The following is a 12,619-nucleotide window of genomic DNA, read 5'->3' on the forward strand; positions in this document are numbered from 1 at the left end:
AACTATAGACATTTCAAACTGTTATGTTTAGTGTCTGAATGATTGTCGACGGAAGTTTGCTTGTTGCGTGATCTATTGATACCTAAACTATAAATAAATAATACTGCTACCGTCTTAAACCATTATATCTTTCTACCCCATACTATCGAGTTATGTTAAATTAAGCACTGAAATCTTATTACCGAGCACTTTCCTTCCCTCTGCGATCCCAGTAGTATTGAAATAATGTTACTACCCTCTACTGTGTTCTCTTCTTGAACGAGTTTTTGACATGAGGAATCACAAGTCGCTCCATGACTCATGTCTTACATAAGATTTTAGCCATCTCCATGCTGAATTAACGTGCTCATTACGGCATCGGAGAAAGAAAAGGACAAATTGTTTCCTTGTGACAATGTCTATAAGAGCACTGTTCTTTCCTAATCATCTATCGGCGAATGATATACGTGTTCTCTGTTCACAGTATGTACTAGAGACTGAAAGATTGACTAGAAGCGAAAACAATAAGCTTCCAGTATACATGCAGAACATCACTCCTATTTCATCAAATATTCTTTTGATGTGTGTATGACTCTTTCGAGGGTTGTATCGATCTGCAGAAGCTTAACTGATTGTCGAAAACGAAGCTATCTTCTTATTTAGGCTAACAAACCTTTGCACCCGAATTGCACTTTTACACTCTGGATGGTTCTCATCTATTATACGCGTAGACTTAATTATAGATTCTAGTCATTCCGAAGATACCACTCCTAATACTTCAACTACCAAAAGACAGCTAAACTGCGAGTATATAGATGCGTTAGGTAGTAAAGGCTGTACCACAACGTAAGACTAAAGACGGAGGCGAAGCTGGCGTTAGCCGCAACTTCAAGAGTGCTTCTAGTCAAAGGCACCCAGCAGGTTGGCGCAGTATATAGGGTACTAGATTCGCATGTGGGAAGAGGGCTGAATTTCTGCCTCAGCCTTGTTCAGTCTGCATATGTGCTCCTCCACTAATGGAATCGCTGTCGATGGGCCGTTATACCACAATTTTCTTCCCTCCTTATTAGTTAAAGTATATTTTCTGGCTTTTATGGAAGGCAATGGATGTATTTTTGCTCGTAAAAAGTGAAAGTCGACTAGACACATTTCATGCAATATATTCCTGCGTATATGGATAAGGACTTGCCTGTCTCAAAAAATTTATAGTCATTTATTCGTCTGCTAGAGTGGGTTATCTTTGGCTGCGAACTACAATGCAGGCCTTAAGCAAGTCACCTATATTCTTGACGTGAGTAGGGCAATATAATTGCATCGCGGGCAGAAACGGCTAGAGAGGGCCGCATGGCCCCTGGACCAAGTTAAGAGGTCTCGTTTGCTTGCTGCTGATCTTTTCAGTATTGGAGCTTTGTCTTGAAATAAACAAACAGGCATTTGAAGCGACATCGTTGCGGATTATGGTGAGAAGATTGTTTGCTTGTGCTGCACTTGCGATGTACTTTGTGGAACATCAGACTGATTCGCGCGAAATACTTTGCAGTCGTATTCAACGAGAGTAGCATCAGTTCTTTGTCCGAGTTCACCTTTGTTAGAGCAAGCGAGACTCAATATCCAATTTCCTTTCAGTCACCGAGAGTTGCAAGTTGCTTACCTTATTGTTTTTCCTTTCATAGAACAATATTATGGTTGTTTATGTGAATACAACCAGCGGCCTTGCCGCAATGGTAACACCGGTTCCCATCAGATCACCGAAGTTAAGCGCTGTCGGACTGGGCTAGCACTTGGATGGGTGACCATCCGGTCTGCCAAGCGCTGTTGGCAAGCGGGGTGAGTCAAAACTAAGGAGCTACTTGAGAGAGATGTAGCGGCTCCGGTCTCGTAAACTGACGTACGGCCGGGAGTGCTGACCACGTGTCCCTCCATATTCTCATCCAGTGACGCCTGTGGGCTGAGGATGACACGGCGGCCGGTCGGTGCCGTTGGGTCTTCACGGCGTGTTCGGGCGGAGTTTAGTTCAGTTTTTTACGTGAATATAGCAGGTAATTAGTGTTTAACGACCCGTCAACAACGAGGTCATTAGAGACGGAGCAGAACCTCGAATTAGGGAAGGCTGCGGTAGAAAATAGGCAGAGGCCTTTCAAAGGAACCATCCTGACATTTGTCGCAAGTGATCTAGGGAAATCACGGAGAGCCTAACTCAGGATGGCCGGACGCGGGTTTCAGCCGTCCCTTTCCGAATGCGAGTCCAGTAGGTCAACATTGTCTGATTTTCTTTGTCTTTTGTAAACGTATGTCCATGTAAAGGAAACGGCGGGTGGAACCTACCTCCTCTAATGTAATAAAATCCATGACACATGAGGAATCCTATAATATCAACAGGTATCAATATCTTCATTTACAAAAGTAAAAAGTTTATATAAAAAACTGTGCCCATAAAAATACCAGCATTTGTATCTGACAAAGATACAAAGATTTGTATAGTAACTCTGTTTCTTCTTCATCGTGTACAGACATGGCAGCAAATTGTGATGAATGATAGTCAAGTCTTTCTGTGAGGCTGCAGAAAGCAGGCGTATTGTTCGAATTCTTAGCTCAAATTGTGTCACTACAACGCGTCAAAAGTTTCGGAATACAAACGTTGAGAGGTTCGGATACTTGACTTAATTTCGTAATTTGAGAGTTACCAGTTTTTCGCCGGCCGCGGTGGCCGAGCGGTTCTAGGCGCTTCAGTCTGGAACCGTGCGACCGCTACGGTCGCAGGTTCGAATCCTGCCTCGGGCATGGATGTGTGTGTTTTTCTTAGGTTAGTTAGGTTTAAGTAGTTCTAAGTTCTAGGGGACTGATGACCACAGCTGTCCCATAGTGCTCAGAGCCATTTGAACCAGTTTTTCGTAACCCTTTCATCAGTTAATTTTCTAGATAACAGATCAGCTTGCAGACGTTATAATGATTCTAAACAAGACAACTAAGCCAACATCACGACAATCAGCTACGTAAAATTTCGTATCTTTGTATGCGAATATCTCCTTCGATGCAGCTCACCTCAAAACAATGATTAACGTTAGGTCTGCGGACTAGTCACTGAATATGTGGCACTGAAGAGGCATATTACATTCCTGAGTATTGACTCCCATTCATTTCCTGACACAGTGATTCCTTCTATAATTTAATGGTGAACTTCTGGGTGTGCAGACGAGGTTTTATTTCCATTTTCGCACTATATTTCAGCGACGGACACAGTCGTCTTCTTCAGTGGCTGCGATTTCTGGTGTTGCTTGTACTCTCTACTTTCGAGTTGTGGCAGCGAGCACATATAACATACCTCGCAGCACCTGAAGAAGACGAGTGGGTCGGTCATCGAAAATGGAAATACAAACTCTACTGAACTCCCAGAAGTACACCATTAATTAATCACGCCAAGAAATCCTGAGAGATGGCAAGGTATAATTTAGTTCGGGTATTTCTCAGACGCCTAGAGATAAATATTAATAAAATCTAAACTAGAAAAAATGGTTCAAATGGATCTGAGCACTATTGGACGTAACTTCTAAGATCATCAGTCCCCTAGAACTTAGCACTACTTAAACCTAACTAACCTAAGCACATCACACACACCCATGCCCGAGGCTGGATTCGAACCTGTGACCGTAGTGATCGCGCGGTTCCAGACTGCAGCGCCTAGAATCGCTCGGTCACCCCGGCCGGCTAAACTAGAAAATACCTGATTAAAAAAAAAGTACATGGCGAATGTGAGAAGCAAGCTGCACTGTATATGATGTGCACAAAATTGTTATCAGTGTGCATGTAAGACTTTTCTTACGGGAAGAAATTATTCAGAAAACTTTCCAACGCCGAGCACTAGAAAACGGCACTTTGAAATAATGAAACACGAGAACCGTGTATTGGAGATGTAGTGGTAAGATAAATACAGAAGATTACTTCATGTAGCTTAAAAAAGGATTTAGAAATCACTTTTCATACATCAAGATCTAGAACTGATTGATCATGTTTCCTTAGCAATAATTTTTGCTGGATCCTTACCGAACGCCTCGGTACCCGTTTTAGGAAGGGACAGGAGCATCGCAAGTCAGTAGAACGCAGATCCTGGATGCATAGATGGTCACAACAGATGGACGACGAACAAACTGATCGATTAATTTCCGACGTAGAGTACTGAAAGTCAGTTATAGTTCTAGATCCTATGGCGGACAATGTGCTCTTGTGAATATCTTTGTGTTTTAGAAAGAATTCAAGACTCTGTAAATGTTAAAATTTGCAAAATCTCTCAACATGGGCCTGGTGCTATTGATCGTAATCTCTCCAGCATAAAATAAGATTACTGGCCAATGAACTGAAATTCCCCAGTAAAATAGCAGCATACACAGAGTCAGATTACAAAGGAAATGCAGATATTAGGGAGGTATGGAAAATATTTGATTTAAATGAATAAAGTGAACAAAATAGGTAAAAATGGATCTCCCATCCGTTGCGAACGAAGAAGTCTATGTGCACCTGGTCCCATCGGAGGTTCGAGTCCTCCCTCGGGCATGGATGTGTGTGTTTGTCCTTAGGATAATCTAGATTAAGTAGTGTGCAAGCTTAGGGACTGATGACCTTAGCAGTTAAGTCCCATAAGATTTCACACACATTTGAACACTTTTTTTTGAAGTAGTCTAAGATTATCACTAAGTTTTAAGCAATATATTCCGCAAGATAAAAGATTCATTGTAAAGAGATGAAAGAACGAATTGTAGATGTAAGATGACAGGAGAAGTAGATACTAAAGTGCTACTTTTGCAGATGTGCTACAGTACTTACTGGAAATAATGTCAAAAATTTCAAGTATGTCTCTTAATTCATAGGTGTTGAATTGTTTTGCTGTCCAACTCTCGGGAAAATCAGAGAAGAAACAAACTGGTGGGGATTGGCGACGAGCCATCCATCAGCGATGATTCACTCTCAGTGGGAGGGCAGTGCTGTACCGTGCCCCGTGTCTAATGCACACTCGTGCTACTACTTTTCGCGCTGTATGTTACGTAATTTCCGCCATCTAATCGAACCGGTATCCTGTCGGCTCTAGTTCACTGACTGCAGTTACTACAGTCTAGTTTCTCAACACGTTAGCGCCTCTATGCACAGATGAGGCTTGTTTTCGACTTTCTTCCGCAACGAAGCTGCGAATTAATTCAAATGGTTCAAATAGCTCGGAGCACAATGGGACTTAACATCTGAGGTCATCAGTCCCCTAGATCTTAGAACTACTTAAACCTAACTAACCTAAGGACATCACACACATCCATGCCCGAGGCAGGATTCGAACCTGCGACCATAGCGGTCGCGCGGTTCCAGACTGAAGCGCCTAGAACCGCTCGGCCACACCAGCCGACAATTAATTCAGGAAGTGGGTTGGTGGCTGAGGATGCACAAACGAAACTAAGTTATGTTTTTCTTTCCGACTTTCCAGCCCACTGTTCACGAACTGACCTAAGGAACTTCAGTGAGGGAAAATAATATATTTTCGTGTTGACGGTCCAAAACTTCCGGGTAGACCATACCTGAAGCCCTTACGAGACGTAACGCAGTTGGATGTTACATGATCGATCAGCCCACACGGAGCACTGACCCTAAAGGAAAACAAGCGCTGACGCAGTAACATTATTTTTATCAGCGTTGAGCGTATAGACTAAATCTTAGCAGCGGGATCGTCAGACATAATTCGGAGAGGTACCAGGCGTATTTGCTACAAATAAATTACCGCCTATATCCGAAGAAATATTTTGGTGCTCAAATCGTAATATTCAAGAGTGTATTTGAAATGAAATACAGTGAAAACATTCAGCTATATCAGTATGAAACATTATCTACCGGACACACACACATAATTTAAATTGCTTGAATTATTCTTTATAATTCATCAATAATCGCTGCCACACACTGTCTGCAAAGTATGTAAGTTACCCAGTTTGAGCTCTAAATTTTTGTAACTGAAGCATCTACATTCATCTGTTGACAGGAAAAAGTATCTAGCATAATTTTAAAAGAGAAGGAACAATGTTCTTCGAACTTTGTAGAGTGATAGCGCTACGGGGACGCAGGAAAAATACGTGTGTATATCGTGCTGACAGCTACAGAGCGGAGCAGAAAAATCATAGCTTCCAGGTATTCTCCACGATAATACAATTTTCCATTTTATATCTTTCGCTATAGCCCAGGACATGAATAATGACTCTGAGCTCAGACAGAAACTATATGTATCACAAGTAACACAGGGATTCAAACTTTATAAAGTTTTAGTACGAGGGAATGCTGAAAAAAAATGCCTTCGAATTTGTAAGGTGAGCTCTCTTTAAGTTTTTTTAAAGAAAAACAAACGTTATTAACATTCTACATTTTTATTCTGTATGTCTGCACATTTGCAGCCATCTGCCGCTAATAACCCTCTAACTGGAGCGTGTAATACACTACTGGCCATTAAAATTGCTTCACCACGAAGCTGACGTGCTACAGACGTGAAATTTAACCGACAGGAAGAAGATGCTGTGATATGCAAATGATTAGCTTTTCAGAGAATTCACACAAGGTTGGCGCCAGAGGCGACACCTACAATGTGCTGACATGAGGAAAGTTTCCAACCGATTTCTCATACACAAACAGCAGTTCACCGGGTGAAATGTTGTTGTGATGCCTCGTGTAAGGAGGAGAAATGCGTACCATCACGTTTCAGCCTTTGATAAAGGTCAGATTGTAGCCTATCGCGATTGCGGTTTATCGTATCGCGACATTGCTGCTGGATTTGGTCGAGATCCAATGACTGTTAGCAGAATATGGAATCGGTGGGTTCAGGAGGGTAATATGGAACGCCGTGCTGGACCCAACGGCCTCGTATTACTAGCAGTCGAGATGACAGGCTCCTTATCCGCATGGCTGTAACGGATCGTGCAGCCACGTCTCGATCCCTGAGTCAACAGATGGGGAAGTTTGCAAGACAACAACCATCTGCACGAATGGCAAAACTTCAGTTTTTCGGATGAATCCAGGTTCTGTTTACAGCATCATGATGGTCGTATCCGTGGTTGGCGACATCGCGGTGACCGCACATTGGAAGCGTGTATTCGTCATCGCCATCCTGGCGTATCACCCGGCGTGATGGTATGGCGTGCCATTGGTTACACGTCTCGGTCACCTCTTGTTCGCATTGACGGCACTTTGAACAGTGAACCTTACATTTCAGATGTGTTATGACCCGTGGCCCTATCCTTCAATCGATCCCTGCAAAAACCTACATTTCAACAGGATAGTACACGACCGCATGTTGCAGGTCCTGTACGGGCCTTTCTGGATACAGAAAATGTTCGACTGCTGCCCTGGCCAGTACATTCTCCAGATCTCTCACCAATTGAAAACGTCTGGTCAATGGTGGCCGAGCAACTGGCTCGTCACAATACGCCAGTCACTACTCTTGATGAACTGTGGTATTGTGTTGAAGCTGCATGGGCAGCTGTACCTGTACACGCCATCCAAGCTCTGTTTGACTCAACGTCCAGGCGTATCAAGGCCGTTATTACGGCAATAGGTGGTTGTTCTGGGTACTGATTCCTCAGGATCTATGCACCCAAATTGCGTGAAAATGTAATTACATGCCAGTTCTAGTATATATATCTTTGTCCAATGAGTACCCGTTTATCATCTGCATTTCTTCTTGGTGTAGCAATTTTAATGGACAGTAGTGTATAACGGTGTAACTACGTCGGTGCGTGAGAAATGGCGTGCTGTAACAGAGTTCCAAATTCAAAGAGTTCGTTCACACATGGAGCACTCTCTCGTTCATCATGACAATGCCAGACCATCCACGAGCGCTCCAACATCGGCAACAATCCGACGCCTTGGGTCCACTTTCATCGATCATCCTTCATACAGTCCCGTTTTGGTCCCATCCGATTTTCAGCGGTTTTCAAAACTTAAAAAACGTTAAAAGACGAATCTCGTGCTTCGTTCTCGAAAAAAACGAGGTTTCGCGAAAGCACGTAACATTTAATGAGTGAATTTACACTGAAGCGCCAAAGAAACTGGTATAGTTATGCGTATTCAAATACAGAGATATGTAAACAGGCAGAATATGGCGCTGCGACCGGCAACTCCTACATAAGACAACAAGAGTCTGGCGCAGTTGTTAGACCAATTACTGCTGCTGCAATGGCAGGTTATCAAGATTTAAGTGGGTTTGAACGTGGTGTTAAAGTCGGCGCACGAGCGATGGCACACAGCGTCTCCGAGATAGTGATGAAGTGGGAATTTTCCCGTACGACCATTTCACGACTGTACCGTGAATATCAGGAATCCGGTAAAACATCAAACTTCCGATATTGCTACGGCGGTTGAAGGATCCGAAAAGAAAGGGACCAACGACGACTGAAGAGAATCGTTCAATGGGACAGAGGTGCAACCCTTCGGCAAATTGCTTGCAGATTTCAACGCTGGGCCACCAACAAGTGTCAGCCCGCAAACCGTTCAACGAAACATCATCGATGTGGGCTTTCGAAGCCGAAGGCCCACTCGTGTACCCTTGATGACTGCACGACACAAAGCCTTACGCCTCGCCTGGGCCCGTCAACACCGACATTGCACTGTTGATGAAAGATATTGCCTGGGCGAACGAGTTTCGGTTCAAATTATATCGTGCTGATGGACGTGTACGGGTATGGAGACAACCTCATGAATCCATGGACCCCGCATGTCAGCGGGGGACTGATCAAGCTAGTGGAGGCTCTGTGATGGTGTGGTCAGAGTGCAGTTGGAGTGATATGGGACCCCTGATACGTCTAGATACGACTCTGACAGGTAACACGTACGTAAGCATCCTGTCTGATCAGCTGTATCCATTCATGTCCATTGTGCATTCCGACGGACTTGGGCAATTCCAGCAGGACAATGCGACACCCTAAAGGTCCACAATTGCTGCAGAGTGGTTCCAGGATAACTCTTTTGAGTTTAAACAATTCTTCTGGCCACCAAACTTCCCAGACATGAACATTATTGAACACATCTGGGATGACTTATAAGGTGCTGTTCAGAAGAGAGCTCCACCACCACGTACTCTTACGGATTTATGGACAGCCCTGCAGGATTCATGGTGTCAATCCCCTCCAGCACTACTTGAGACATTAGTCGAGTCCATGCCACGTCGTGTTGCGGCACTTCTGTGTGCTCTCGGGGGTCCTACACGATATTAGGCAGGTGTAGCAGTTCGTTTGGGTATTCAGTGTATTTTCCAAAAGGTACATATCAGATCTTAGATACTTCCTCTTGTCATGTCCATTAGCATTGTAGCTTTATCTAGCAAGCAGAGCTAAAGAAACTTGCAGGCATCTCGTATCAATGCGGTAGTCTTTTTGAGTAGTTATATTGAGTGTCTAGCGGCCACGCAGTTCGCTAAGCCAGTACCGGTGTTTGTCAGCCTAGCCGTGAAAGCAGCGGCCAGTGGGTGACCTTACACCAAGGGCTGCTCTTTTACACCGTCCTCAGGACAACTACGAGACAAGGACAGCAAATCTGCCAATGTTTTCAGTCTGTCTTTTCGTAGAGTGCATGTGAAAGCAACGAATAACCTGTCGCTAGCAATGAAAACCACTGACATTTAATAAAGCCGGCCGGAGTGGCCGAGCGGTTAAAGGCGCTACAGTCTGGAACCGCACGACCGCTACGGTCGCAGGTTCGAATCCTGCCTCGGGCATGGATGTGTGTGATGTCCTTAGGTTAGTTAGGTTTAAGTAGTTCTAAGTTCTAGGGGGACTTATGACCACAGCAGTTGAGTCCCATAGTGCTCAGAGCCATTTGAACCATTTAATAAAGTGTCTCGGTGAATCAATGGTTTCGCCTAAGAATACAAATCCGGAAACTCGGGTTTCGATTCTGGGTGGGTCCTAAGATTTTTTCCTCTCATTTATAGCTTTTCTCATTTGAGGCAATAATTTGTCGTGAGTGAAAAACATTGAAGTGCAGCGTGATTCAGTGTCCGCATTAGACTGTGGGTCACCCAGTAAATAGATGGCGAAGTCCGTTCCCAGCTCGGAAGAAAGAAATGGAGTATCACCTTCAGTAAACCAGGCCTAGTAAAGCACTGTGATGTTCCAACAAACCATAGGACTGAGGGTGGCGTTACTTCATTTTTAATGGAAAATTTTACGCTTCTATATTGCCGACCCCCCATGAACCATGGACCTTGCCGTTGGTGGGGAGGCTTGCGTGCCTCAACGATACAGATAACCGTACCGTAGGTGCAACCACAACGGAGGGGTATCTGTTGAGAGGCCAGACAAACGTGTGGTTCCTGAAGAGGGGCAGCAGCCTTTTCAGTAGTTGCATGGGCAACAGTCTGGATGATTGACTAATCTGGCCTTGTAACAATAACCAAAACTGCCTTGCTGTGCTGGTACTGCGAACGGCTGAAAGCAAGGTGAAACTACAGCCGTAATTTTTCCTGAGGGCATGCAGCTTTACTGTATGGTTAAATGATGATGGCGTCCTCTTGGGTAAAATATTCCGGAGGTAAAATAGTCCCCCATTCGGATCTCCGGGCGGGGACTACTCAGGAGGACGTCGTTATCAGGAGAAAGAAAACTGGCATTCTACGGATCGGAGCGTGGAATGTCAGATCCCTTAATCGGGCAGGTAGGTTAGAAAATTTAAAAAGGGAAATGGATAGGTTAAAGTTAGATATAGTGGGAATTAGTGAAGTTCGGTGGCAGGAGGAACAAGACTTCTGGTCAGGTGAATACAGGGTTATAAATACAAAATCAAATAGGGGTAACGCAGGAGTAGGTTTAATAATGAATAAAAAAGTAGGAGTGCGGGTAAGCTTAGTGAACGTATTATAGTGGCCAAGATAGACACGAAGCCCATGCCTACTACAGTAGTTCAAGTTTATATGCCAACTAGCTCTGGAGATGACGAAGAAACTAAAGAAATGTATGATGAGATAAAAGAAATTATTCAGGTAGTGAAGGAAGACGAAAATTTAATACTCATGAGTGACTGGAATTCGACAGTAGGGAAAGGGAGAGAAGGAAACATAGTAGGTGAATATGGATTGGGGCTAAGAAATGAGAGAGGAAGCCGCCTTGTAGAATTTTGCACAGAGCATAACTTAATCATAGCTAACACTTGGTTCAAGAATCATAAAAGAAGGTTGTATACATGGAAGAATCCTGGAGATACTAAAAGGTATCAGATAGATTATATAATGGTAAGACAGAGATTTAGGAACCAGGTTTTAAATTGTAGGACATTTTCAGGGGCAGATTTGGACTCTGACCACAATCTGTTGGTTATGAACTGTAGATTAAAACTGAAGAAATTGCAAAAAGGTGGGAATTTAAGGAGATGGGACCTGGATAAACTGACTAAACCAGAGGTTGTACAGAGTTTCAGGGAGAGCATAAGGGAACAATTGACAGGAATGGGGGAAAGAAATACAGCAGAAGAAGAATGGGTAGCTCTGAGGGATGAAGTATTGAAGGCAGCAGAGGATCAAGTAGGTAAAAAGACGAGGGCTAGTAGAAATCCTTGGGTAACAGAAGAAATATTGAATTTAATTGATGAAAGGAGAAAATATAAAAATGCAGTAAATGAAGCAGGCAAAAAGGAATACAAACGTCTCAAAAATGAGATCGACAGGAAGTGCAAAATGGCTAAGCAGGCATGGCTAGAGGACAAATGTAAGAATGTGGAGGCTTATCTCACTAGGGGTAAGATAGAAACTGCCTACAGGAAAATTAAAGAGACCTTTGGAGGAAAGAGAGCCACTTGAATGAATATCAAGAGCTCAGATGGAAACCCAGTTCTAAGCAAAGAGGGGAAAGCAGATAGGTGGAAGGGGTATATAGAGGGTCTATACAAGGGCGATGTACTTGAGGACAATATTCTGGAAATGGAAGAGGATGTAGATGAAGAGGAAATGGGAGATACGATACTGCGTGAAGAGTTTGACAGAGCACTGAAAGACCTGAGTCGAAACAAGGCCCCGGAAGTAGACAACATTCCGTTAGAATTACTGACGGCCTTGGGAGAGCCAGTCCTGACAAAACTCTACCATCTCGTGAGCAAGATGTACGAGACAGGCGAAATACCTTCAGACTTCAAGAAGAATATAATAATTCCAATCCCAAAGAAAGCAGGTGTTGACAGATGTGAAAATTACCAAACTATCAGTTTAATAAGTCACAGCTGCAAAATACTAACACGAATTATTTACAGACTAATGGAAAAACTGGTAGAAGCCGACCTCGGGGAAGATCAGTTTGGATTCCGTAGAAATGTTGGAACACGTGAGGCAATACTGACCTTACGACTTATCTTAGAAGAAAAATTAAGGAAAGGCAAACCTACATTCCTAGCATTTGTAGACTTAGAGAAAACTTTTGACAATGTTGACTGAAATACTGTCTTTCAAATTCTAAAGGTGGCAGGGGTAAAATACAGGGAGCGAAAGGCTATTTACAATTTGTACAGACACCAGATGGCAGTTATATGAGTCGAGGGACATGAAAGGGAAGCAGTGGTTGGGAAGGGAGTGAGACAGGGTTGTAGCCTCTCCCCGATGTTGTTCAATCTGTATATTGAGCAAGCAGTAAAGGAAACAAAA

General features: G+C 43.5%; 1 pseudogene; it reads left to right on the forward strand.

The window, feature by feature from the left end:
- Window positions 1-1,682: 1,682 nt before the first annotated feature.
- Window positions 1,683-1,800, forward strand: LOC126471858 (5S ribosomal RNA; annotated as a pseudogene).
- Window positions 1,801-12,619: the final 10,819 nt, after the last annotated feature.

This window comes from Schistocerca serialis, chromosome 3 (genome assembly GCF_023864345.2).
Source record: "Schistocerca serialis cubense isolate TAMUIC-IGC-003099 chromosome 3, iqSchSeri2.2, whole genome shotgun sequence".
NCBI lineage: Eukaryota > Metazoa > Arthropoda > Insecta > Orthoptera > Acrididae > Schistocerca > Schistocerca serialis.